General features: G+C 37.7%; 1 pseudogene across 1 annotated transcript in view; it reads left to right on the top strand.

The window, feature by feature from the left end:
- Nucleotides 1-25,968, top strand: part of LOC143544198 (cysteine-rich receptor-like protein kinase 15) — an 85,964-nt pseudogene that overhangs the window by 52,845 nt on the left and 7,151 nt on the right. The window contains exons 3-5 of the transcript XR_013137208.1: nt 5,627-5,776; nt 5,922-6,049; nt 10,547-10,757. The product of XR_013137208.1 is annotated as a cysteine-rich receptor-like protein kinase 15 (transcript). The remainder of the gene's footprint in view (nt 1-5,626; nt 5,777-5,921; nt 6,050-10,546; nt 10,758-25,968) is intronic.

Here is a 25,968-nt window from a genome sequence, read left to right as displayed (position 1 = left end):
CCTTTAAATATGATAATAATGGAACCCTTCTATTCCATATTTCAAAAGGTGTCTTGTCCACTTTCTTGGTTGGGGCCATATTTAGAATACGAGCCGCAGAGGGCAATGCTAAACCCCAAAATGATAGAGGCAATGTGCTTCTAGCCATCATAGATCGAATCATATCCAATAAAGTTCTATTCCTCCTTTCGGACACATCGTTATGTCGTGGTGTTCTGGGTGGAGTGAGTTGTGAGATGATCCCACAATTTCTAAGATGATCTTGGAAGGCATCACTAAAGTATTCATCTCCTCTATCCGAACGAAGTACTTTGATGGTTTTATTGAGTTGATTTTGTACTTCATTTTGGAAGACTTTGAACATTTCAAAAGCTTCATCTTTGTGTCTTAACAAATACACATACCCATAACGACTATAATCGTCAATAAAAGTAATGAAGCATCTTTCACCATTCCTTGTCATTGCCTTAAAAGGACCACATACATCCGAATGTATGATACCTAACAAGTCTTTTGCTCTTTCGTTTGTTCCACTAAAGGGTTCCTCGGTCATCTTTCCTTGTAAACAAGATTCACACTTATCAAATGAATCATCTTCATTTGATTCTAGAAGACCATTCTTTTGAAGTGTATGTATGCAATCTTGGTTTATGTGACAAAGGCGACAATGCCAAAGATAGGTCTTACTCAAATCCATTTTGAGTTTCTTGGTGCTTGATTGGTACAACGTGTTATCAAAGGATATGTTATCATGAACTATTTCATAAATGTCATTAGACGGCATTGCTTTGAAATAAAAACATCATTCATAAAAACACAAATACAATTGTCCACAAACTTCAAATCATAACCACATTGTCTTATAAGAGAAACAGAGATAATATTCCTAGTTAAACTAGGAGCAAAAAAATGTTCTTCAAAACAACTTCCAAACCATTTGGAAGCTTCAAAATGTATAGTCTTCTCGGGCTTCGACATCAACCTTTGCTCTGTTGCCCATGAAGAGACTTATCTCCTTTCTTGAAATTATCACTTCCTTTGAACTCCTGCAACAAATTGCAAATACCCATGTGTTAGAAGAAATAATATTAAGATCAACATGAATCATGAAAGTTGTACCTGAGGTTTGCCCCGCATCCCTCTTTGCTTTCAACTCTTTGAGATAGGTTGGACACTTCCTCATTCAATGTCCTATCTCACCACAACAAAGCACGGGCCTCCGTGCTAACCTTTGGCTTTTTTTCTTTTGGTTTGGGTGGTTCCACTAGAGGTGCACAAAAGAACCGGGTCCGGACCCGACCCGTCGGTTCTTACCCGGAACCGGACCCGACTCTACCCTACCCGTGGGTATGGACCGGATCTTGGGTTTCCCTCTGAAAGTGGAACCGGAACCGACCCAGACCCGGTTCTGCCATTACCTGGTCAAAACCCGGCTGTACCCTACCCGAAACCAGAAAAAAACCCAATGGAACCGATTAAAACCCGGTCAAATACCCGACTATACCCGGAACCGGTTCCTACCCAGACCCGATTTTGACTTTTGTTGACTATACCCGGTTCTGGTTCCTGAGAATACCCGGTTTGTGCACCTCTAGGTTCCGCTTTAGCCTTCCCATTGAACTTACCTTTGACGTGTCCTTACCTTTGGCAACCTTTGCCTTAGGTTCCGGGTGATGCCTCTTCCTATTTCCACTTTCATTTATCATGAGAACTGGTAAAACCTTTTTACCCATCCCCGTTTCGGCTATTTTGAGCATTGCGTGAAGCTCACCAATGCTCTTGTCCCATCCATTCATGTTATAATTCAGTACAAAAGTCTCAAATTTCTTGGTTATGCCATTTAGGATCAAATCCGTGGCTAACTCTTTTGAGACCGGACAATTTAGCCATTCAAGTCGATCAATGTGGCTTTTCATCTTATGTACATAAGATGAAATCGATTGGGTTTCTTCCATACGACATGCATGAAGTGCTCAAACCGTTTCGAAGAGTTCCACCCTAGCTTGTGTAAGGAACATATCCTTTAGTTGGGTGATCATGTCGTATGCCCCATGATGCTCAAAATCCTTTTGAATCTCGGGAATCATAGTTTCCAACATGAGGCAAGAAACTTGCACCGAATCCTCGGTGTATTTTAACCAATCATTATAGGCTTGAACATCGTCAATGTTAGGTTCATCGAGAATGGGATCGTCTAATATGTAGGATTTCTTTTCTTGCTTGAGAACGATTCTCAAGTTTCGATACCAATCCATGAACTTGTTATAGTTGAGACGATCTTCATCGAGTATGGCTCTTAGTGATAGGTTATGAACAGGTGGGATAATTGCGTTAGGTGGATTGTTGATTGTGGCCATCTACATAATTTAGCAAAGATCAATTTTAGTATTTTCGATATCATTAATCAATTTTAATCGTTAATACCCTTTATGTCTCCTAGACAATTAATGATTAAAATCTATAATCCAACGTTATATTCAAATAGTAGTTAGGTGGCCTTTATCCTACTATTTAAATTAACAAGGTAGTCAACATTTGATGATTGCAACCCTTTGCAACTTCTAGTTTTATGGGATCGATTAAACATCTTATGTTTAGTTGGCACGTTTAATCGCATCAACACCATTGCCCACCATGCTTTGGTGACCTTATTCACATGGTTTCCAAATTAATTCGTCCTACTTACACACACGTGTAAGTTTACACCAAGTGGTTAGGTGACCTTTATCCTACAAATATGGTAAACCCACCTCAAACTCATAAGTTTCCTCCAATGTGGTTAGGTGATCTTTATCCCACATCGAGTTCCCAAGTGATTCGAGTGTTGTATAAAAGGATGGTGTTTGACTTGTTTTATAAAAGGGATTTTAGTTTCCTAAATTCTAGATTGGAAAACAATTTATGTACCTTGCATTTGCATGCATTCAAATGTATGGTACTTAGTTGTAGACCCATTTTCAAAGTTCCTATTAATAAAACCCATTTTATTGTGAAATCATTAGCTTTTAATAAAACCAATTTTATTACCTAACGATTTCTAAGGAACCGATTTTATGCAAGTTGTTTATTTTAAGTTATTAACTATCCATATTGCAAAAAGATAAAACAAAATTAAATCAACCAAACAAGCATAAATTAAAACAACCACAAGTCCATAACCATAGCCACCTAGGCAACACTTGTTGACCGAAGCAAGTGTACAAAAAAGTCTCCCCTAAGGGACCAAAAGGACCATATGTCGGTGAACTCCCACTTGATCCCGCATTCAAATGCCTCAAGTGTCCACTCTGTGTTGTGTCTCCTTCACTTTATTTGGGCTTCCTTTCTTGCATCTTCTTTTACAAAATATATCCTAATACATTTTTCTATAGTAAAAGAAATACAACTAATCTACTTATTATTACAAACCAAATAAAATAAATAAATACATTACAAACACAAATAAAAGAATATTACAACCATATTGAATAAACAAATGAATCACAACACAAACATTCAACCAAACACAAGGCCATGGCTAGGTTATGAACATCCGATACACATTCAAATATGCAAGTATAACAAGTCTAAAATGGTTCCCCTTTTACCCTTCAAACTTTCGGCCAATGCTAAACAAACCGAAAGTTTCGGGTTTAGTCCAAACAAAATAACTTAATTCTTCAAGATTATCACATGCATGTAAAGTATAATCTTGAAAAACCAAAGGGTAACCAAAAACCCAAAAAATTTTCCGCCATATGGAGAACCACACTATAAAACCCGAAAATTTTTAGTCTATTGAAGCATGCATTCGTATAGCGGCTCTTGATGCCATTGTTGGGTTTTAACAAGATTATCAAAATCATAAAACCTCTTTTATGTTAAAAACGCAGCGGATAATATAGTTTTAAATCTTGTTATTTAGGAGAATATAAAACCAATTTTATATGTAAAACCTAAAACCCGGATCCATATCGAACTACATGCTTACCGACACATAGACAACCACAAGAAGTTCATGCATGTCAACTTTAAAAGGAGTTAAGAAGGTTGAAGAAGATGATGTTGAGTGACGAGTCTTCAAAGGATAACCTCAAGCTTGTATACCCCAAGCTTCCAACAAAACACCCTTGTAACTTGGATTTACACTTGTAAAAACCTTTCTTCTTGTTCTTCACCTTGGCCAAAATTAGAGAGAAGAAGGAAAGAAAGATTGTGTCTTGTGTGAGAGAGAGAGAGAGAGAGAGTGAGGAGTTCATCCAATGCACCACCCAAGTCCACCACTTACAGCTCTTGCATGTTGTATAATAAAGAGAGAAGAGAATGAGGGGGTTGGGGCCCTTTCAAAATTCAAAAAAAAAAACAAAATTTTATTATATATAAAACTTATGTTATGTAATATTTTATAAAATGTGACATAGCATAAGTAACGTGCAAGAGTAATAACCTTTACATATAGTTATTTAACCAACTTTAAATAACATTATGAAATGTCTTCTCTCAAAATATAAATCACCCATATGATTTATTTATTTCACAATTATAATTTATTTAGATACCCTTTTTCAAATATCATAAGTGTTAATATTTATTTATCATGATCATATCATCTATAAACAAATATTATTGGTGTTTGTCTAGCTTGTTATTAGGTATGAGCCGACTTGGATCATAACGTACTAGCCATATGTGTTTTGGGCAGACCGAGTCCAACAGATGTGATTTAACACAATATTAAAAACCGGATGGTTGAGACACATAAACTTCTTCATTTGTTATACATTTTAGAAAAACACTTTCGACATCTATTTGATAAAGATTAAAGTTTTTAGCACAGGCAAAATCAAGTAATATTTCTATGGATTCTTATATGGAAACCTGAGAAAAAGTTTCATCACAATATTGCCACCTTATTAATCAAATCCTTGGCCTACTAACCTAATATTGTTTCTAGTGACAATGGTATGTTTATACATTTGGTTCCTAATATGGTGTGACCACCAGAAGAGGTGCAAGTTCCTAAATTTGGTTTCTAGTGAATTGATTTAACTCATCTTGCATTGCTATATCCCAACTCTCATCCACAAGAGCTTTATTTATATTCTTGGGTTCAAGGTTAGACAAAGGCTACAAGCAAACAAAGTCTTTGGATTTTGAATCTTGTAAATATTTGGTTAGGGTTCCTAATGACATGTTCTAGAGGGTAATCTTTGATATTTGATGTTCAAGATTTGCTCATCCTCTTTGGGAGGAATATCATCTAAGGGATTAGGTTCCTTACGACGTTGTGTTTCAATGTTTCTAATTGTATCTTCTTCTTCAAAAAAAATAATAATAATAAAAAATAAAAAATAATCATCAACCTAGGATGGTGACTTTGTAAGTGGAATTTCATCAAAAGTCATGTTATTTTCGTTGCTAACCCTGCTGTTGTTCCATTTTAAACTGAAATGGCTATAGGACATAACCACATGGCAAAAAACAATTTAATCTTAGAATCATCAGTTGTGCACGGATCATACATTTGTAAAACGTCACTCCACTAATTGTGTACTTGTCTTACATTTGTGTGAAGTCGATTTTGTATTATAATTCATACGTGCTCAGACTAAACATTGTGCATCGCAACATTTTATATGTTTTGCAGACAAAAAGAGTAGCATGGAAATAAATGTGGCACTCATAACAATTATTGTGACGGTCACAGTCGTCATAATAACTGCTTCACTTTGTATCATTAGGAGATTCATGAAGAAGAAGAGGCAAATGACGCCTCCAACAGCTCCTAAAAGGAAGAGTAAGTTCTAACTTCTATGTTTGGAATTTACAGTTCTTAGTTAGAACGTAAGGATTACCTGTATACATTGTGAGAAAATTGAGGCTAAAACTTCAATTGCATTTTCTTATTAAAGCAGCATCTAACCATTCTTTCTTTCTAATAGAAAAAATGAAGATGGTTATTGGCAAATCTAAATCTTTGCGGTACGACTTTAGTATTGTGAAAGAAGCAACAAATTATTTCTCGAAAGAAAATAAGCTTGGACAAGGTGGTTTTGGAACAGTGTACAAGGTATGAACCAATCAACATTGGTTAATTGTGGTTATAATAATTACTTAATTACTTTTTTTTCAACACTCTTGTAAAAACACGTTAATATAAAAATTTCATCCCTATACATATATACAAATGGTTTAAGTTTATAAGCCCGTAAATGTAGACAATAATAGTAGTTTTTTGAATTTTTAATCATAGAAAAAAATGTCATCCTTATTATCATGAATGGAAATAAAAATGTTTATACAGGTAAATTAGGAAACAATTTGTAGCCCTCTTGCATGCAGAAATAAAAATATAATAAATTACTTTCACTTTTAAGCGTACATTACGACATTTATATTGCTCGAAAACGAGATAGATTTGGTAATCGCTTTGGATTCGTGTCTCTCTTGGATGTCAAAGACAAAGTTGATATGGGAAAGAACTTGAGCAAGATTCGTATGGGAGGTTACGCCTTAAAATTTAACGTAGCATGGTTCATCCTAGAGGACGGCGAGATAAACAATAAAGGTTTTGTTGGTAAAACACAGGTTGAGGATTCTCGGAAGACGGGTGATGCGGTTTACAGGGTTAGAAGGGATCATGTGGATGGTGGTAACAATGGGAGACGATCCTTCAAAGATATCTTAACGGGGAAGAAAACACCAGTAGATCATGAGGTTAGAACTGTTACTGTTGATAACAACGTTCAAGCTTTTGTCGGCTTGCACGGGAGAGCGGTGGTTGCGAAGATGATGGATGTGGAAGCTTTGAAAAATATTTATGTGATCATGAATGATATTAGTCCATACGAAGTGAAGGTTCAGTTCTTGGGAGGATTAACAGTACTTTTTTCGTTTGAAAGCAACAAGGCGGCGATGGATGCTATGGAAGCAGCGAGAAATATCATAGGAAGATTTTCTATGTTAGAATTGTGGGAGGGACAAAATGTGGAGTATGGAAGAATAGCATAGTTCAGGGTGTGGGTTGAGGAATTTGTATCGTGTTTGAATCAGTCAATACATATGGGCAACCCAGGAAGATGATTTTGTTGCTACAGCAAACGATGAAGACATGGTTCAGCCATGTTCTAAAACTCAGCCGGAGGATGACGCCAAAATACAGCCGGAGTGGCAGGGCAGTTACGAAAATTCAGATTGTAATGGTAATCGGGAATTCAGTTTGGTAACTAATGCAATTGATTTGGAGAATAATACACCGTTAATGCAAAAATCATGTGACAAGGAATGTTCTAATCATAATAAATTCATTTGACTTTGACAACTTGGAAATGCAAGAAGAATGTCCGGATGGAGGTAATATTACTAAAAGAAAAAAATTTAACAAATGGGTGGATTTGAGTCACTATAGTTCAAGTGGGTCAGAAAAATAAAAAAAGGAGAAAAGGGCTAGAACAAAAGATCCCTTTGGCCTTAATGACCTCTTAGGCTTAGAAGAGGAGTCCGAATCTAATGATTTTAATATAGAAGAGGAACGTTTGGATAATATTGTGGATAAGGGGAGTAATATTCTAGAAAGACAAAGGTGTGGTGCTGATTGTTTTAACCGCAATATAAGACCGGCACAAGAAATCAGTTCCGACGTTAAGCGGAAATTGAAGCAACCAAGGTGATGGGTGAAAAGCTTGGGGCTCGTATTGATAGGTATGGTGATATGATTAGGGAATCGATTGATCAAGAAGGATTACAACTTGGTAAGAAATGAATTTTCTCTCAATCAATATTCAAGGGGTTGGGGTTAACGGAAAGGCTGGGTGGATTAAGAGAATAAAAGAGGAGTTTGGTGTTTCTTTCCTTGCTATGCAGGAAACGATGAGTATCAATTTACAGGAGGTTGTGTTGTCTAATTTTTGGGGAGCTACGAGTTATGATTTCGAAGTTGTTAATGCTAATGCTCGCTCCGGGGGTCTTGTTTGTGTTTGGGATCCAAAGGTCTTTACAAAGAATAATGTGGTTAGAGATGATAATTTTTTGCTTGTTTCGGGTATTATGATGGATGGGAATATTCGGTTGAATATTATTAACGTTTATGCTCCGCAAAAAAATGGGGATAAACAAATCTGTGGCTGAAAATTAATCAGGTTATTCAGGCAGGTTAGAGGTGGTGGACCGTTTTAGGAGATTTTAATGCAGTTAGATATCCGGAGGAAATGAAAAATTCTATCTTCGACCCAGTATGTGCAAGGGATTTTAATGATTTTATTGATGAGGCTGGCCTTCGAGACTATAATATGAAAGGTATGAAGTACACCTGTTTGGCAAGTAGAGGTGAAGAGTATAAACTTAGTAGAATTGATAAAGTTCTAGTATGTTCTAATGTTTTCACTAAGTGGCCCAACGCTTGTGTTAGAGCTTTACATAGAGATCTGTCTAACCACTCGCCTTTGGTTCTTTCGTTGGTTGATACGAATTATGGTGCTAAGCCATTTCGATGGTTTGATTCGTGGTTGGATAGGACAGGATGTGAGGGCTGGTTACAAATGTGATGAGAGGATGTGATTTTTTGGGTCCTCCTAATGTGGCTCTGGTTAGGAAGCTTCAAGAGGTCAGAAATAGACTAAGGGGATGGATTAAAAAGTGTAGAATTAAAGAGGATGAAGATTTAGCCAGGCTTAAAACTGAAAAAGAAGATTATGAGTTTGTTATGGAAAATAGGGATTTAGAGGAGGAAGAAGTGTGGATCTGGTCTGAATGTAGGAAAAGTATTGAATAGATTGAGCGTCATAGATCCCGAGACATTAAACAAAAGTCAAGGGTGAAGTGGGCGTTTCATGGGGATGAAAACACGGCCTTTTTTCATAGTATGGTAAATGGGAGAAAAGCTAGGAATACTATTCCGGTTCTTGAGGTGAATGGGGAATGGGTGTCTAAACCGAGTCTTGTAAAGAAAGAAGTCATGAGATTTTTTCGAGAGCATTTCAAAGAAAAATTTACTCAGATACCGGATTTGGAATGTATTGGTATAAGAAATACTATGGAGACAGATCGAGACATGCTGGTTACCATGTTTTCTAAAGAGGAAATCAAAGAAGCGGTTTTTGAGTGCGGTTCGAACAAGGCGCCAGGTCCAGACGGTTTTAATTTTAGATTTGTAAAGCGTTTCTGGCATCTTTTGGAGGAAGATTTTTTTTCGTATTTTGACGTCTTTCCATGAGACAAGTATTATAACTCCAGGTTGCGGATCGTCTTTTATTACCTTGATTCCTAAGGTGAAAGCTCCTTTGGGGCTTAAAGATTATAGACCCATCACGCTTGTTGGGATGATTAGCAAGATTATTTCTAAAATCCTTGCTAATTGTCTCAAGAAAGCTTCGGGTATGGTGATTTCGGAGTCGCAGTCGGCCGTTTTAAAAGAAAGTTTTATACTTGATGGTCCTCTTGTTGTGAATGAAATTATGGAGTGGTTGAAAAAAAGAAATATAAAGGTGTTTCTCCTAAAGATAGATTTCGAGAAGGCGTATGACAAGTTTCACTATCTGTTAACTTTTGGGGTGACTCCTGGCTTGGGAATGAGCCACTTAGATTCTTATTTCCTAACTTATCCAGGTTGGAAAAAAATAAATGGGCTACAATCGCAAATCGAGTTGTGCTATGTAATGGTGAAAAGCGTTTGGAATGGGAGTGGCGCTGAAATCCAACTACTCACGAAGAAGTTGTTGAATTGTTTGAACTTCTTTCGGCTATTCATGACCACGATTGGAAAGGAGGCCAAGATTGTTGGTTATGGAGGGGAGATACTAATGGCTTGTTCACAGTCAAGATGGCTAAGAATTTGCTTTCCAACAGACCGGTTTCGGGTCCTATTTTTAAAATGAAATGGCGGGGTTGGCCCCATTGAAATGTAACATAATGGTATGGCGAGCCGAGCTTAATAAACTTCCTACTCGAATGAGCTGGTTAGGCGTGGGATTCACATAGATGACGAGTTGTGCCCTCTTTGCGAAGCTGATCCGGAAACGGCGGTTCACTTGTTCACATGATGTAGGTTCACTATGGAAGTTTGGTCAAGGATAGGGAGTTGGTGCAGATTGCCCCTATTTTAGCTTTTGGGGTTAGAGACTCGTTGATGTTGGCTGACAACTATACGAATACCAAGAAGGATAATCAGTTGATTCATGGCATTGTAGTTTCTACGTTGTGGTGCATTTGGAATGAAAGAAATGCTAGAATTTTTAACAGTAAAGCGCGAAGAGCAATCGAAGTTGTGGAAACAGTTAAGTCGTGTTCGTTTTTTTGGTTCCGGCATAGGTCTAGATTGAAATTTGTCGATTGGAATGTGTGGTGTAAATATCCGTTGGATTAATAAAAAAAGTTGTATGCCATAAAGGTGTTACTACTTTTTTGGACAGCTATTAAAGTTATTATATATTTTTACAACGTTATAAATGTATCTATCTTTAATAAGTGTAAATTACTCACCTATTTATCGTTTTCTAAGATTGTTGATGTAAAAGATGAGAATCTAGATAATGGTTTAGCGTTAGTTTATGTGCTTTCAAATGATATTTAGGGTAGGCTTGAAAATGGAAATCAAATAGCAGTAAAGAGGCTAGCATGTGATTCTGGACAAGGTGAGCTAGAATTCAAGAATGAGATTTTGCTTGTGGCAAAACTTCAACATCGCAATTTAGTCCGCTTGCTAGGTTTTAGCATAGAAGGAAGTGAACGACTTATCATTTACAAGTGCATGCCCAACGGAAGTCTTGATCAATTATTATTCCGTAAGTTTATAACCTTAGACATTATTCTTTTGCTTACCACAAGTTTAATTACTAAATCACAAATATCATAAGGGCGCGTTTGTTTCACGGAATGAAATGGAATGGGAATTAGAATTTGCATAGGATTTGGAATTGGAAGGAATTAGATTTGGAATCTAAACATTCCAATAGGAATTGGAATGTGAAGGAATTGGAATCTCATTCCATTCTTGATGTGTTCGTTTGACAAAGGAATTGGAATCGGTTTTTTTTTTTAACGAGAACAACGAACAAAACATTTTTTTTTATTTTTTTTGTTTTCAATTTATATTTTGAGTTATGAATTTTTTTTATTATTTTTGAATATTTTTTTGAAAACCCCTCAAAAAAATGTTCAAAAATAATAAAAAAAAAATCATAACTCAAAATATAAATTGAAAACAAAAAAATAATAAAAACCCCTCAAAAAAATATTCAAAAATAATAAAAAAAATTCATAACTCAAAATATAAATTGAAAACAAAAAAAAATAAAAAGAAAATGTTTTGTTCGTTGTTCTCGTTAAAAAAAATAAAAAAAAAACTCGAGAAAAGATTCCAACGAATTCACTTGAAATCCTCCACATTTTGGAAGGATTTAGAATCCCTTGATTTAAAAGAATTTGAAGGAATTGAATTCCAATTCCAATTCCAATTCTTTGACAATCGAACACACCATTTTAGATCCCATTAATTAAGATTCCAATTCCGCCATATCATGGGATTTTAATTTCAATTCCTTTGAATTCCCACGAATTCTGTGAAACGAACGCGCCCTGACTATTAAATATAAAGTCATCTAATTTACCAACAAACTTGGTGCTATCAACCAAAAAACATGCCTTAAATTATTATAATGATTCAAAAAAAATTATTAAAGTCCTAAAACTTCTAAAGCATAACTTAATGATGCTTGACGAATTTAAGTTACTTAACGTGGGTACCAAATTGCGTCTTGTTGTTGTGAATATGTTTGCTCATGCTTGATTAATAGCATAACTATATTGTGCTAGTCAAATAACCCGATATATTATGGAAATCCTATTGTATATGTACTAAATATAGAAGATCTCATATTGTGACTATATATGATTGATTGTGAATGAAAGAAGGCAAGGAATTATACCCTAACATGGTATCATAGACCAGCGTTTTAACCAGCCTCCACCCCTCTTCGTCCTCTACCTCTATTCCACAATCACTTTTCCTCACCTCCTACAATGGACACAAAGTTGCATCCCGCGGTGACCGTATCCATACATCCCGATTACTCTTGAAATGGAATCCGGACAATACACGTCCTGGAGCAAATTATTCAAAATTCATTGTTATGCCATGTTCACGACCACTTCTCTCCCGGTATCGATACTGAATCCTCCGCAAAACCACAACTAAAAGAGGGCGATAAAACCCCTCCATCTGAAGACAACTAGGATCGCCTAGATGCCATCGTTCTTCAATGGATCTACAACACGATCTCCAGTGATTTGCTGCAAAACTATTCTGAAGAAAAATACTAGTGCGTGACGCATGGCTTGCCTTGAAAATTTCTTTCAAGACAATAAAGCCACAAGGGCCAGCCTTCTCAAGCAACAGTTCAGCAGTACTTGTCTCGACGGGTTTAAGGACATGTCATCTCTTATTGCCAAGTCCTAAACTTTCTTGTCGACCAACTCGCTAATGTCGATATGACTCCCTTGTCATTCAACTCATAACCGGCCTAGGTGATCAATACAAAACCGCCATTACAATTATCTCCAACATGAAGCCGCTTCCTGACTTCTATATGAAGCCCGATCAAAACTTTGCATGCATGAGGGACGGTCTGCAAACAACGCGGCATACGCCGCTAAAATGGCCACCCATGCACTTCACACCAACACCACTACAATCACGGCAGAAACCCAAATGGTCGTGGTCAGTCTTCTTTTTCTGGTTCCAGTACCTTGAAAATGCCTACAATCATTCATGGAATCCTTCTTGGGATAGCATGCATCAACCCAACATACAGTATGCAACAGCCTAACACCCAAAAGTGGGCAGGCCCGTCCCCACATCAATTCAATAACAACCAAAAATGGGCTACACCACCTTGTCCATAGCCGTCTAGGCCCACAGGAAACAATTCTATGGCTTGTAATTTTTTTTTATATAGGATCTTACATTTTTAATAAAAACAAACGTTTAGATTACATCGAAACAGAAGGCAAGCGGGCAACAAGTTACGCCGCTATCCCTTTTTTAAATTGCAAAACCTAATCTTTTAAAAACTACATTTGCTGATCTTGGAGTCGTAACATTACTATGCATGACCTGTTGAACACGGGTAATAACTCCACAGCTTCAGGCGTGAGGAAACCAAAAGTGTCAAAAGTAATACATGTTGGTTGTCAAGACACGCCTTCTCATGTTTTGCCACCTTGCCTGAAGCAGGTTTTAATGCGGCTTGACCGACTGCGAAACCACTACTCCCCAAGCCTACCAAAGGGGAAACCCCTGTTAAATCCACACACACGTGTTTCCTCCTATCCATCCAAACACCACAATGCCGGCCGGTCGAAGAGATGATCTTCCCTCACAGGTGTTTCTTTCTTAACAGAAATTCCGGCCCGCCTGAATATATCAAAGAGCACATCCCTAACGAGATCGTGTCGGTACTTGAACCCCGGGAGCTCTTTGCAGTGCACCGCATGCTCCCCATATGAGTCTAAACACGCCTTACGACACAGGACATATCTCATCAACCGGGAATAGAAGAATCATGAGGCAATACTTAAGGATAGTACGATACTCCCCTGGAGACATATGCTGGCTTATGCACCTACCGACATTGAACAAGCACTGTATACAATGTCACTCAACCCTCCCAACCAAAGCTGGGTCATGGACACCGGGGCAACGTCTCAAATGATAAATAATAAGGGTAATTTTAAGTCAAATCTAATACTTGAATGTCTAAAATAATCATCGGTGATGGTAAAACCGTCCTAGTAAATGGATATGGCACCCAACAACATCACCAACCATTCCCCTCAAACTTAACCAAGTTCTTTACGCACCTAAACTAATAAAAAATCTTATCTCCGATGTTAATAACCGAAAATCGGATATCTTTTGGGTTTGGCCCATTTGGTTTTCTTGTGACGGACTACAAGACTCGGATCCCTATTCTCAAATGTAACAATACCGGCGACTTGTACCATATCCTTCCCTCGATTGGAGCTAAAACTACATCACCTACCGCATTTGGAGCTATCTCCTCTCACCTTTGGCACCAGGCACCTCGTCATCCGGGCTCTACTTTGTCATGTACTTTGAAAAATTCTTGTTCGATCAAATTTGGACCTTTAAATAAACATGTTTTTCAGTCTTGTGTGCTTAGTAAAAGCACTCGCTTAAACTTTTTTATTCTAATAATTATACATCTTTGCCTTTTGACATGGTACATAGTGGTCTTTGGACTTCTCCCATCTTGAGATCCGGAGATCACTGTTACTATTCTTAGATGATTTTACAAATTTTTGTGTACATACCTGTTAGCCCGAAAAGCTAATAGTTACCCCATTTTTCAAAACCTAGCCAAACAAATCCAAACTCAATTTGAAAGAATCATTAAAACATTTCAATGTGACAATGGTAAAGAATATATTAATTTATCATTTCAACAATTCTTTAACCAAAATGGAATGCTCTTTCCACCTCTCTTGCCCATATACGTCATCGAAAACGGTAAAGCCGAATAAAAAATCTGTTCAATCAATAATATCATTCACACACTTCTCGCCAATACCTCCATACCCAACCATTTTTGGCATCACGCCCTTGAAATGGCAACGTATCTCCTAGATATTCTCCCTAGCTCCACTCAAAAAAAATAAAACACCCCTCGAACTACTCTATAACCAGACACCATCATACTATCATTTACGTGTATTTGGTTGTCTTTGCTATCTTCTCATCCCTGCACCCACCGTTTCACAAACTTGCTCCCCTCTCCAACCCTTGCGTCTTCCTTGGGTACCCGGGTACCCATCGTCTTCCTTGACCAACACACAAAACAAATAATAATCGCTCATCATGTCGACTTTGATGAAACCACTTTCCCTTTCTCCACTATTAACACCACCCCACCATCCTATGTAGGACTGTTCAAAAGGTAAGACCCTACCCTTTTGCCTAATATCATACCCGGACCCTTTACCCTTTTAGGAAGAAATGTGGACCCGATACCCTACCCTCTAAACAATAAAAGGGTCGGGTATAAATAAGGGTTTCAAGGTGTCACGCCCCGACCAATGAAGGCGGAAACGTCGAGGCGCGACATGATTGCTCATCGCACAATGACACTATAAAGTTACAATATTTAAACAACTCATTTAAATCCATATCATCATAAATAACATAACAATTGTTCATACAAAATGCCAAATAGATAGATAAAAAAATAATTTGTACTTTTATTTTCTAATATCCTAAAGCCAAGATAATAAGTTTCTTCAAGTAATCCAATCAAGCTAACATCAAACCTGTAACATTGCATAAAATAGAGTTTGTCAACACGAAGGTTGGTGAGCAATTTTCATAGTTTTGGACAATAAGTATATAGTATGAAATCCACAACTAGTATATGAAAACAATAAATAATAGCAACAATTTAGAGAATAAAACCGTCAATAAGAACACATTGACGAACCGCCAATAAGAATACATTGACGACAATAATGAAATCGTCAATAAGAATACATTGACGACACCTTTCTATATGGGGATACCATATATACTCGGAATTAACGTATGATCATACTTTGATGAGGCTACCCGCCTTAGCATTCAAGAGGCTACCCGCCTTAGCATTCAAGAATTTGCACATAATCATGTAAAGCATATAACACCAAATCGAGCATTTATTTAAGTAAACATATACAATACGTGTTGTGGTTTAAGACTCAAGTATAAATCATTTGAATTTGAATAAGTATGCAATGCCACCCCCAAAACGAAAGATGGAAAACGGTGGATGAAAAAGTACTCACATTAACAAGTAACTTGAAAGATAGTGTCGTGAATAATCGGAGAGATCGGTTTAACGAGCAAGACCTATATTAAACGGGTCTTTTGTTAGTAGGTAGTCTTGGAAGGGTTTAAAATAAAATACATGACAAATAAAGTAAATAAATAAAGTTTAGGATTTAAAATGTAAATATTTGAGAAATTAAAGAAACGAGTTTTGTAAAATAAGTTTACTCGAAACCGGGTCTCGGTATTCTATTCATTAGTTTTTTATTTCTTTTTTACTCAACCTATGTTAAATAATAATGTGGGTTAAAATGCGATATTGCAAAACCCTTGGTTATAAGAATACCAAAACGAGGTTTAAACGAGTGTTCGGGTTTGTCGGTTCGAGACTTGATAATTGACCAAGCTCACTTTTAACTTCCCAAAATAATAAATGTTATGAGATAGCTCAATAAAATCAAAATAGACTTAACCAAGTATGTAGTTCTATTGTGAAGAACCTTAACGTTCGTTAAGCGAGTATACGACCTTATCGGTTCGAACTTGTTATAAGATCAAGTTGGTTACCGACATGCCAAGTATGTTTAGAAAATAACTAAAATTGAATTAAAATATAATCTTGAAGAAAAATATGAGTTTTGGTGGCTAAAAACACACTTGTGTGTCTTAAGCGAGTGAACTCGGTTTAGTTCGGTTTTTGGTTCGGTCCTTGACTCGGAATAAGACCGAGGATGGTTACCATATACCCAATTACCATGGAACTTGTAAAATAACTTATAAATAATAATGCTCAAGTTTTACATTCAAAAAGTTAACAATAAAGCTTTTAAACAAAAGTTCGGTTTTTGGTTCGGTCCTTGACTCGGAATAAGACCGAGGATGGTTACCACATACCCAATTACCATGGAACTTGTAAAATAACTTATAAATAATAATACTCAAGTTTCACATTCAAAAAGTTAACAATAATGCTTTTAAACAAAAGTTCGGTTTTTGGTTCGGTTCTCAACTCGGGATGAAACCGAGGCTAGTCACCACATACCCAATACCATGGAACTTGACAAATATGAAAAAGAAACTAAAATATGTAGAATTTAAGCAAGTATAACAAGTTATATGGTTAGATTTGTTAAATATATAAACAAGGACTACAAAGTCCTCCATGTAACCTTGCCTTACTAGTCCGACATTTCAACCGGCCGAGACCGGAGAAATGAAAGACCGAAGGTAAACAAGGAGTGCATATTATATATATGTTGTAACATCAAGCTTTAAGTATTGAGAAGTTAGTTAAAATGAAAGATTAGCTTATGAAGAACAACCTTAGAATTCAAGAATTTGAGAGAGAAATGAAGAAATGAGCAAACACAAATGAAGAAGATGGGTGTGTATATATAGGGTAAGTTGAATGGGTCTTTCATAAAGGGTGTTTCATGAAAATGGGTTGGTTATAGACCCAAGAAAGCACAAACTACAAATGGGTCCTTCAAGTCTCCATTTTGGTAGTTTTAGTCCCCGGAGTTCGTTTTGAGCGTTTTCGGGGAATTTTAAGAACCGAAAAGGGTGTTTTTTTTTTAACCCAACAACTATAAAACAAATATTTAACATACAATTCATCATTTTGATAATATCGAAGGGTTCAGGATACAAAACGGGCCGGGTTTACATTAAGAATACAAGTATAAAATAACCCGAAATTGACAAATGTCACACAAGGGTCCAACCATTTACCCTTTAAAGCAGTAATCGCAACTCATTTTCTGCATTTATTAGTTGCATATTTCATATATGACTTTAATATATGAATTCTAAAACAATTATACTTTCATTTAATAACACAGTAAACTCTAACTTCGAAAGTTTATTAACCATTTGAACCAATGCAAATAATATTCACATTCACAAATAACATGAAGAGAACAATTCAGTGATTTTCGTATATATATGTTTCCAATTAATAGTATGGCCTTTTATTTTTATTTTTCTTAGTAGTTGGGAAATTTATGATGAATCATATATAAATCACAAGCCTCTTCTACATTTCAGATTAATCGCGAATCTAATGTATATCTATCTAAAAACTAGTAAACGGGTCAAGGGTTTGAAAAATGGTCGGACGCTTGAAACCCTTTTACCCTTTAAGGTGAAATTTAAATACTCTTTACCCGACCCATATTATATATTCGGGTCTAATTAAGGGTTTTACGAGTCGGATAAAAGAGTTTCAAGGGTCTAACCCTTATCTTACTCACCCCTAATCCTATGAATTTCTTCATTCCTCTTTCTCTTCACATTTTTGGTAACATGTGCAATCCCCTACCACTACTCCTTCCAAAATACCACCCAATATTAACAATTCCACAACCACCAATCCCATCTCGTCCACCCCAACATACTCAAACCTCACCTTTAGGCCACTCACAGTCCACTGCCCAAAACACCTTCGTCCAAATCACCACTCCAAAATATCCATCCCTCCTCATCGATCCAATCCATCTTAAACCACTCCCCTCTTTTAAGCCCACTAAACCACAACCCCTTCTCAACCCGTCCACCTACCACACCAATAAATCATATCTCTACACCACGCCACACACATTCTGACCAAAACCACGCGATCTCTACCGAAAATTGCAAACCTTACCAAACAACATCCCATCTCAACTTATACGTGCCTACTGCCATGCCATGTTTCCCTCATCTTTAGTATTCCACAATTCATGTTTTCATTAGTTGGTTGTTAGTTTTATGTTAGTGGGTTAGTGCATGTATTAGGTAGTTTTCTTTTGTAGTTGTCATTGTAAGCAGTGGCGGATCTTGAACGTCTAGTATGGATGGGCCGAAATTCACGAGAGCCAAAAAGTTTTGTTTTCCCCTACTCCTATGTTTCGGGTCAGCTATCCGGTTCGGGTCGGATCAAAAAATAATAGCATACTATATTCAATCAATCAAATCAAATACCAATTCAGTAATTTAAATTTAAATTCAATAATTCAAATTACCGTTCTTACATAAATAATATGGATGGGTAGGACTCAAATATGGATATTTCTCCTTCATCGAGTCTTCTCGTTCCCATGTAAACTCCGCGCCACGCCGTGATTCCCATCGAACTTTAACTAACTTAATGCGACTTTGCTTGGTTTTCTTTTCATTGCGGTCCATGATTTCAACGGGTCGTTCAACCATAATCATTGATTCATTGACTTGTACTTCGTCAAGAGGTATATGGAGACTACCTTCGGCTAAGCACTTCTTGAGATTTAAAACATGAAAGGTAGGATGAACACTGGTGAGATCTTCCGGTAGTTCGAGTCGGTAGGCTACTTTTCCGACTCACTCAAGAATCTTGAATGGGCCTACGAAACGGGGAGCTAGTTTTCCTTTCTTTCCAAAACGAACAACTCCTTTCCAAGGGGATACCTTGAGAAGGACGAGATCGTCGACATTGAATTCGATCGGTTTTCGCCGTTTGTTGGCATAGCTCTTTTGTTGACTTCTAGCGGCAAGTAGGTTCTTGCGAATTTGGTTGATACAGTCGGTGGCTTCTTGGACCATTTCGGGTCCGGTAATTTGAGCTTCACCGATTTCGTTCCAACTAATCGGGGAACGACATTTGCGACCGTAAAGAGCTTCGAAAGGAGGCATACCGATGCTAGAATGGAAACTGTTATTGTAAGAAAATTCAATGTAAGGAATGTGAGAATCCCAATTCCCACCGAAATCAAGTACACACGCTCGAAGCATGTCCTCAAGTGTTTGAATCGTACGTTCGGATTGTCCATCCGTTTGAGGATGATAAGCGGTGCTAAGATCAAGACGAGTTCCCAAGGTTTCTTGAAGTGATCGCCAAAAATGAGACGTGAATCGAGCATCGCGATCGGAGATGATAGTCAAAGGTAAACCATGGCGACACACGATTTCGCGAACGTAGATTTGGGCAAGTTGCTCGACGGAGTATTTTTCTCGAATTGGAATAAAGTGAGCGGACTTGGTTAGTCGGTCAACAATCACCCAAATGCTATCGTTGCCTTTTTGTGTAGTGGGTAGTTTCATTATAAAGTCCATAGCAATGTCTTCCTATTTCCATATGGGGATTGGTGGTTGCTCGAGTAACCCAAAGGGTTTTTGATGTTCGGCTTTGACTTTAGAGCAAGTAAGACATTTCGAAACGTACGTTGCTACGTCTTTCTTCATACCCGGCCACCAAAAGGTAGAACGAAGATCGAAATACATTTTATCCGCACCGGGATGAACAGAATATCGTGACTTGTGAGCTTCATCGAGTATGCAAGTACGAAGGTCATCACGAACGAGAACCCATAAACGATTGAGATATTACAATAAGTCATCGGGTTTTGTTTCGAGTTGAAGCTCAGCTCCACATGACATTTCGTCGTACATGTTGCCTTCGTCAACGGAGGTACGTTGGGCTTGATAGATTTTGGCTTGGAGATCGGTTTGAACGGTGACGCTAAGAAGCAAGACGGATTTGACATTAACCTTTCGACTAAGGGCATCGGCCACGACATTCGCTTTACCGGGATGGTAGCGAATTTCGCAATCGTAGTCACTAAGTAACTCAGCCCATCTTCGTTTTCTCATGTTGAGATCTTTTTGGTCAAAAATGTGTTGAAGGCTTTTGTGATCGGTAAAAACCACACATTTCGTTCCGTAAAGGTAATGTCTCCAAATTTTGTGTGCGAAAACAACGGCACCAAGTTCAAGATCGTGAGTCGTGTAGTTCTTCTCGTTGACCTTGAGTTGCCTTGAAGCATACGCGATAACTTGACCTCGTTGCATGAGAACGCAACCGAGACCTTGATGAGAAGCATCGCAAAATACTACAAAGTCGTCGTTTCCATCGGGAAGGGTTAGAACGGGAGCATTGCAAAGCATGTGTTTAAGAGTATTAAATGCTTCTTCTTGTTTGGATCCCCATTCATAAGGCTGTCCTTTGTGAGTTAGAGAAGTGAGGGGTAAAGAGATCTTGGAAAAATTTTGGATGAAACGCCGATAATATCCGGCCAAACCGAGGAAAGATCGAATTTCCGTGGGTGTAGTCGGAGTCTTCCAATCTTTGACGGATTCGATTTTTGCGGGATCAACATGAATACCCTTGTCGTTGACGATGTGTCCCAAAAATTGAACTTCCTCTAGCCAAAATTCACATTTTGAGAATTTGGCGTAAAGTCGTTCTTTTCTTAAGACTTCGAGAATGGAACGCAAGTGATGCTCATGCTCGGCTTTGGATTTAGAGAAGATGAGAATGTCATCAATAAAGACAATAACGAATTTATCTAGAAACGGTTTGCAAACGCGATTCATGAGATCCATAAATACCGCGGGTGCATTGGTTAACCCGAAGGGCATGACCAAAAATTCGAAATGTCCATATCGAGTACGGAATGCGGTTTTTGGAATGTCTTCTTCGCGAACACGCAACTGATGATATCCCGATCGAAGATCGATTTTGGAGAAACACGTTGCGCCTTGGAGTTGATCGAAGAGGTCGTCAATTCGTGGCAAAGGATAACGATTTTTGATAGTAAGTTTATTGAGTTCACGATAATCGATGCACATGCGAAATGAGCCATCTTTCTTTTTCACGAAGAGGACGGGAGCGCCCCAAGGAGAGGAGCTTGGACGAATAAATCCTTTGTCGGAAAGTTCTTCGAGTTGGTTTAATAACTCTTGCATTTCCGACGGGGCTAAACGGTAAGGAGCCTTGGCCACGGGCATTGCGCCGGGCACAAGATCGATTCGAAATTCAACCGGACGAATGGGTGGAAGACCGGTAACATCATCTGGAAAGACGTCGAGGAAATCACAAACAATGGAGATATCTTGGATTTTTCTTTCCTTGTGGTCTTTTACCACCGCTTGGGCTAGGAACGGAGCATACTTTTGGCGTAAGTATTTTTGCGATTGAGAACACGACATGAGATTGAGCCTTTTAGGAAACATTTTGCCGTAGACCTTGAGAGTTTTACCGTTGACAAGCGGAATCCGAATGAATTTATCATAACAAACAACTTCGGCACGGTGCAAAGATAACCAATCCATGCCAACTATGACATCGAAACTTCCCATTTGCATTGGAATGAGATCGATGGAGAATTTACGCTTACAAAGAGTGAGAGAACAATTACGAAGGACCGAGTTTATGGTGATAGAATTTCCATTGGCGACTTCGACAGAAAAGGGTCGAGAAAGTTTAGTGCGAGGTACGGCAAGAGTAGATTCAAACTTTAATGAAATAAAACTTCTATCGGCACCCGTATCAAATAATATAAAACCCAAATGCTCGTTCACTAAAAACATACCGTTCACAACATCGTTTGCCACTTGAGCTTGGTTAGCATTCATCATAAAAGCTCGTCCTTGGTTACCGGGATTTCCTTGAGGTGCATGAGGTGGTGGAGGAGGAGGTGCTTGGATGGCTTGCATGGGTTGGATGAGTGGTGCATTGAGTTGGGGAAGTTGAGGTTGGTAGGTTTGGACTTGGTAGGCTTGGGTTTGATAGTAAGGTATGGTTACGGTTTGGGCTTGGTTTGCAAAAGTGAGTCATGGGCAATTGTTGCAGAAATGATTTGGGTCACCACAGTTAAAGCAAGCTCGGGGTTGTTGAGGAGGGTTTTGCGGGTAAGGTGCAAAGCGGTTTTGGGTGTTTTGTGGAGTGGTTCTTGGTTTGTTGGGTTGAGTACGTTGTGCGGAACGACATGTGTTATTTAGATGGCCAAAACGGTTACAAATGGTGCAATAGCGACAAGGTAAGTGAGATGGGTGATGAAGTTGACAATTGTTGCATAGTGGAAAAGTACCGGTATAGGGTTTTCGATTTTGTGGGGGAGCTTGGGGTTGTTGTTGCGGTTGCGGTTGGGTAACGGCATAGTTTCGGTGGTTTTGTTTGGGTTTCTTTTTGTTGTTGTGGCGGGAAGAGTTTGAGTAGTTGATGGCTTGAGGTGGTGGGTCAACTTTGGCTTGAGGTGCGGGTTCGGTTTTGCTTTTATCACTTTTCTTCTTGATCGTTAGGGTACCCGCCTTAACATGGTTTTCTGATAGCGCACCGGCTAGAGTAATTGCATCCTCAAGGTTCTCGGGTTTGCTACTCGTTACTGAGTCCCGAATTAGCATGGGTAAACCCCCGATGTATTTGTCGATTTTACGTTCGAGCGGGGTAACCAAATGAGGTACAAGGGTGCTCAATTCATGAAAACGGAGCGAGTAAGTGGCATTATCACCACTTTCTTGTTTCAATTCCCAAAATTCGGCTTCAAGCTTTTGGAGCTCGTGTTTGGGACAAAACTTCTTCATCATGAGTTCCTTAAGTTCGGTCCATGGAAGCGCCATGGCAATTTCCGCCCCTTGGAGATGCATAACACTACCCCACCACGTAAGAGCAGTTTCCTCAAACATACTCGAAGCAAAATTAGTTTTCTTCGCATCAGGGCACTTGCTATGTCGGAACACACTTTCCATCTTTTCAAACCATTGCAACAAGGTAGTCACACAGTTCGTACCAAGGAATTTGGTTGGGTTAGCACCGGTAAATTGTTTATACAAATAGGGAGCGGGTGTGGGTTCAACGGGTACTACAATGGGTGGAGGTTGGTTTGCTTGCAAGTGAGTTAGGAGTTTGGGAATCACAGCGGCGACTTGTTTGGCTACTAAAGCGGCCATCTTGCGTCTAGAATCCTTGCGGTAGTGGCGTCGTAGCGGAGGCATTCTAAAAATTATAAAGAATTGTAGTGAGTTTGAGGGCATTGAGTTTAAAATAGAAGATGTATGTAACCATTTTTTTTACGTGAATCCTAGTGTCATAAGGATGAGAATGTTAGTAGAAATAAAGTTTATACATAAACCAAATGATAAAAACGTATATATAAGTATATGTTTCAAAGTTTCGAGAATTTAAAATTTGGACGTTTTGAAGTGTTGAAATTTGTATATAGTCAGAAAAATCGTACATGAACCACCATGATTTGATATTCCGAAAAAAAAAACAACAAAATTTCTTGTAAACATATATATAGTTGGGAAAATTGTACATGAACCACCATGATTTGATATCCCGTCAATAAAAACTTATGTAAAAGTAATATATATGGAGTCGAACATGTGCACGTATCACCGCGTCTTTCATGTTGTTGACTCAAATCATGATAATAACAAACAATAAAACGGAGATACAATGAGATGTTAAAAACACTTGTCCACATATCACCGTGGCTTTTATGTTTTTAACACCAAAAATAAGGAGGCGACCGGAACGCTCGCATACGACAACTTAAAGTGTCGGCTCATATAACTCGAGTTGCTTGACCTAGAAACCAACACTAAACCCAATCATCCCAGGTAAGTAAATCACCTTCGATTCTTGGAATCTTTTTGTCAAATGATCGATTCAAGTGTTTCGTTCCCTACGGTCATCACAAAACAAATTATAGAACCTAGCTTTAAGGAGATTGTAAACTACGAGATCCAAGTTAAGCTTGTGATCCATAAAACACAATATAAAAACTAATGTTTTGTTTTAAGGTAAAAATGCCTTAGAATACTATTGAAAGTGTGTGTATGTGTACATTTATGATGAGATAGATTTTTAAACAAGTTTATAAATAATTAATAAATGAAATAAACAATCAAGTAGGGTAAACACGTATGAGCACACGTATAGGGACCCTAGAGCATAAACTATACTAGGCTGTTACGTCTAACCACCTATCCTATAGTCGATGGCTCTAATACCAATCTGTCACGCCCCGACCAATGAAGGCGGAAACGTCGAGGCGCGACATGATTGCTCATCGCACAATGACACTATAAAGTTACAATATTTAAACAACTCATTTAAATCCATATCATCATAAATAACATAGCAATTGTTCATACAAAATGCCAAATAGATAGATAAACAAATAACTTGTTCTTTTATTTTCTAATATCCTAAAGCCAAGATAATAAGTTTCTTCAAGTAATCCAATCAAGCTAACATCAAACCAGTAACATTGCATAAAATAGAGTTTGTCAACACGAAGGTTGGTGAGCAATTTTCATAGTTTTGGACAATAAGTATATAGTATGAAATCCACAACTAGTATATGAAAACAATAAATAATAGCAACAATTTAGAGAATAAAACACTCAATAAGAATACATTGACGAACCGTCAATAAGAATACATTGACGACAATAATGAAATCGTCAATAAGAATACATTGACGACACCTTTCTATATGGGGATACCATATATACTCGGAATTAACGTATGATCATACTTTGATGAGGCTACCCGCCTTAGCATTCAAGAATTTGCACATAATCATATAAAGCATATAACACCAAATCGAGCATTTATTTAAGTAAACATATACAATGCGTGTTGTGGTTTAAGACTCAAGTATAAATCATTTGAATTTGAATAAGTATGCAATGCCACCCCCAAAACGAAAGATGGAAAACGGGGGATGAAAAAGTACTCACATTAACAAGTAACTTGAAAGATATGTCGTGAATAATCGGAGAGATCGGTTTAACGAGCAAGACCTATATTAAACGGGTCTTGTGTTAGTAGGTAGTCTTGGAAGGGTTTAAAATAAAATACATGACAAATAAAGTAAATAAATAAAGTTTAGGATTTAAAATGTAAATATTTGAGAAATTAAAGAAACGAGTTTTGTAAAATAAGTTTACTCGAAACCGGGTCTCGGTATTCTATTCATTAGTTTTTTTCTTTTTTTTTTACTCAACCTATGTTAAGTAATAATGTGGGTTAAAATGCGATATTGCAAAACCCTTGGTTATAAGAATACCAAAACGAGGTTTAAACGAGTGTTCGGGTTTGTCGGTTCGAGACTTGATAATTGACCAAGCTCACAGTTAACTTCCCAAAATAATAAATGTTATGAGATAACTCAATAAAATCAAAATAGACTTAACCAAGTATGTAGTTCTATTGTGAAGAACCTTAACGTTCGTTAAGCGAGTATACGACCTTATCGGTTCGAACTTATTATAAGATCAAGTTGGTTACCGACATGCCAAGTATGTTTAGAAATTAACTAAAATTGATTTAAAATATAATCTTGAAGAAAAATATGAGTTTTGGTGGCTAAAAACACACTTGTGTGTCTTAAGCGAGTGAACTCGGTTTAGTTCGGTTTTTGGTTCGGTCC

The sequence above is a fragment of the Bidens hawaiensis genome, unplaced genomic scaffold (genome assembly GCF_021521415.1).
Source record: "Bidens hawaiensis isolate Kalapana, Puna unplaced genomic scaffold, B.hawaiensis_p1.1 tig00013494_1, whole genome shotgun sequence".
NCBI lineage: Eukaryota > Viridiplantae > Streptophyta > Magnoliopsida > Asterales > Asteraceae > Bidens > Bidens hawaiensis.
The sequence above is the reverse complement of the archived record's forward strand: the minus strand, read 5'-3'. Positions and strand labels throughout refer to the sequence as shown.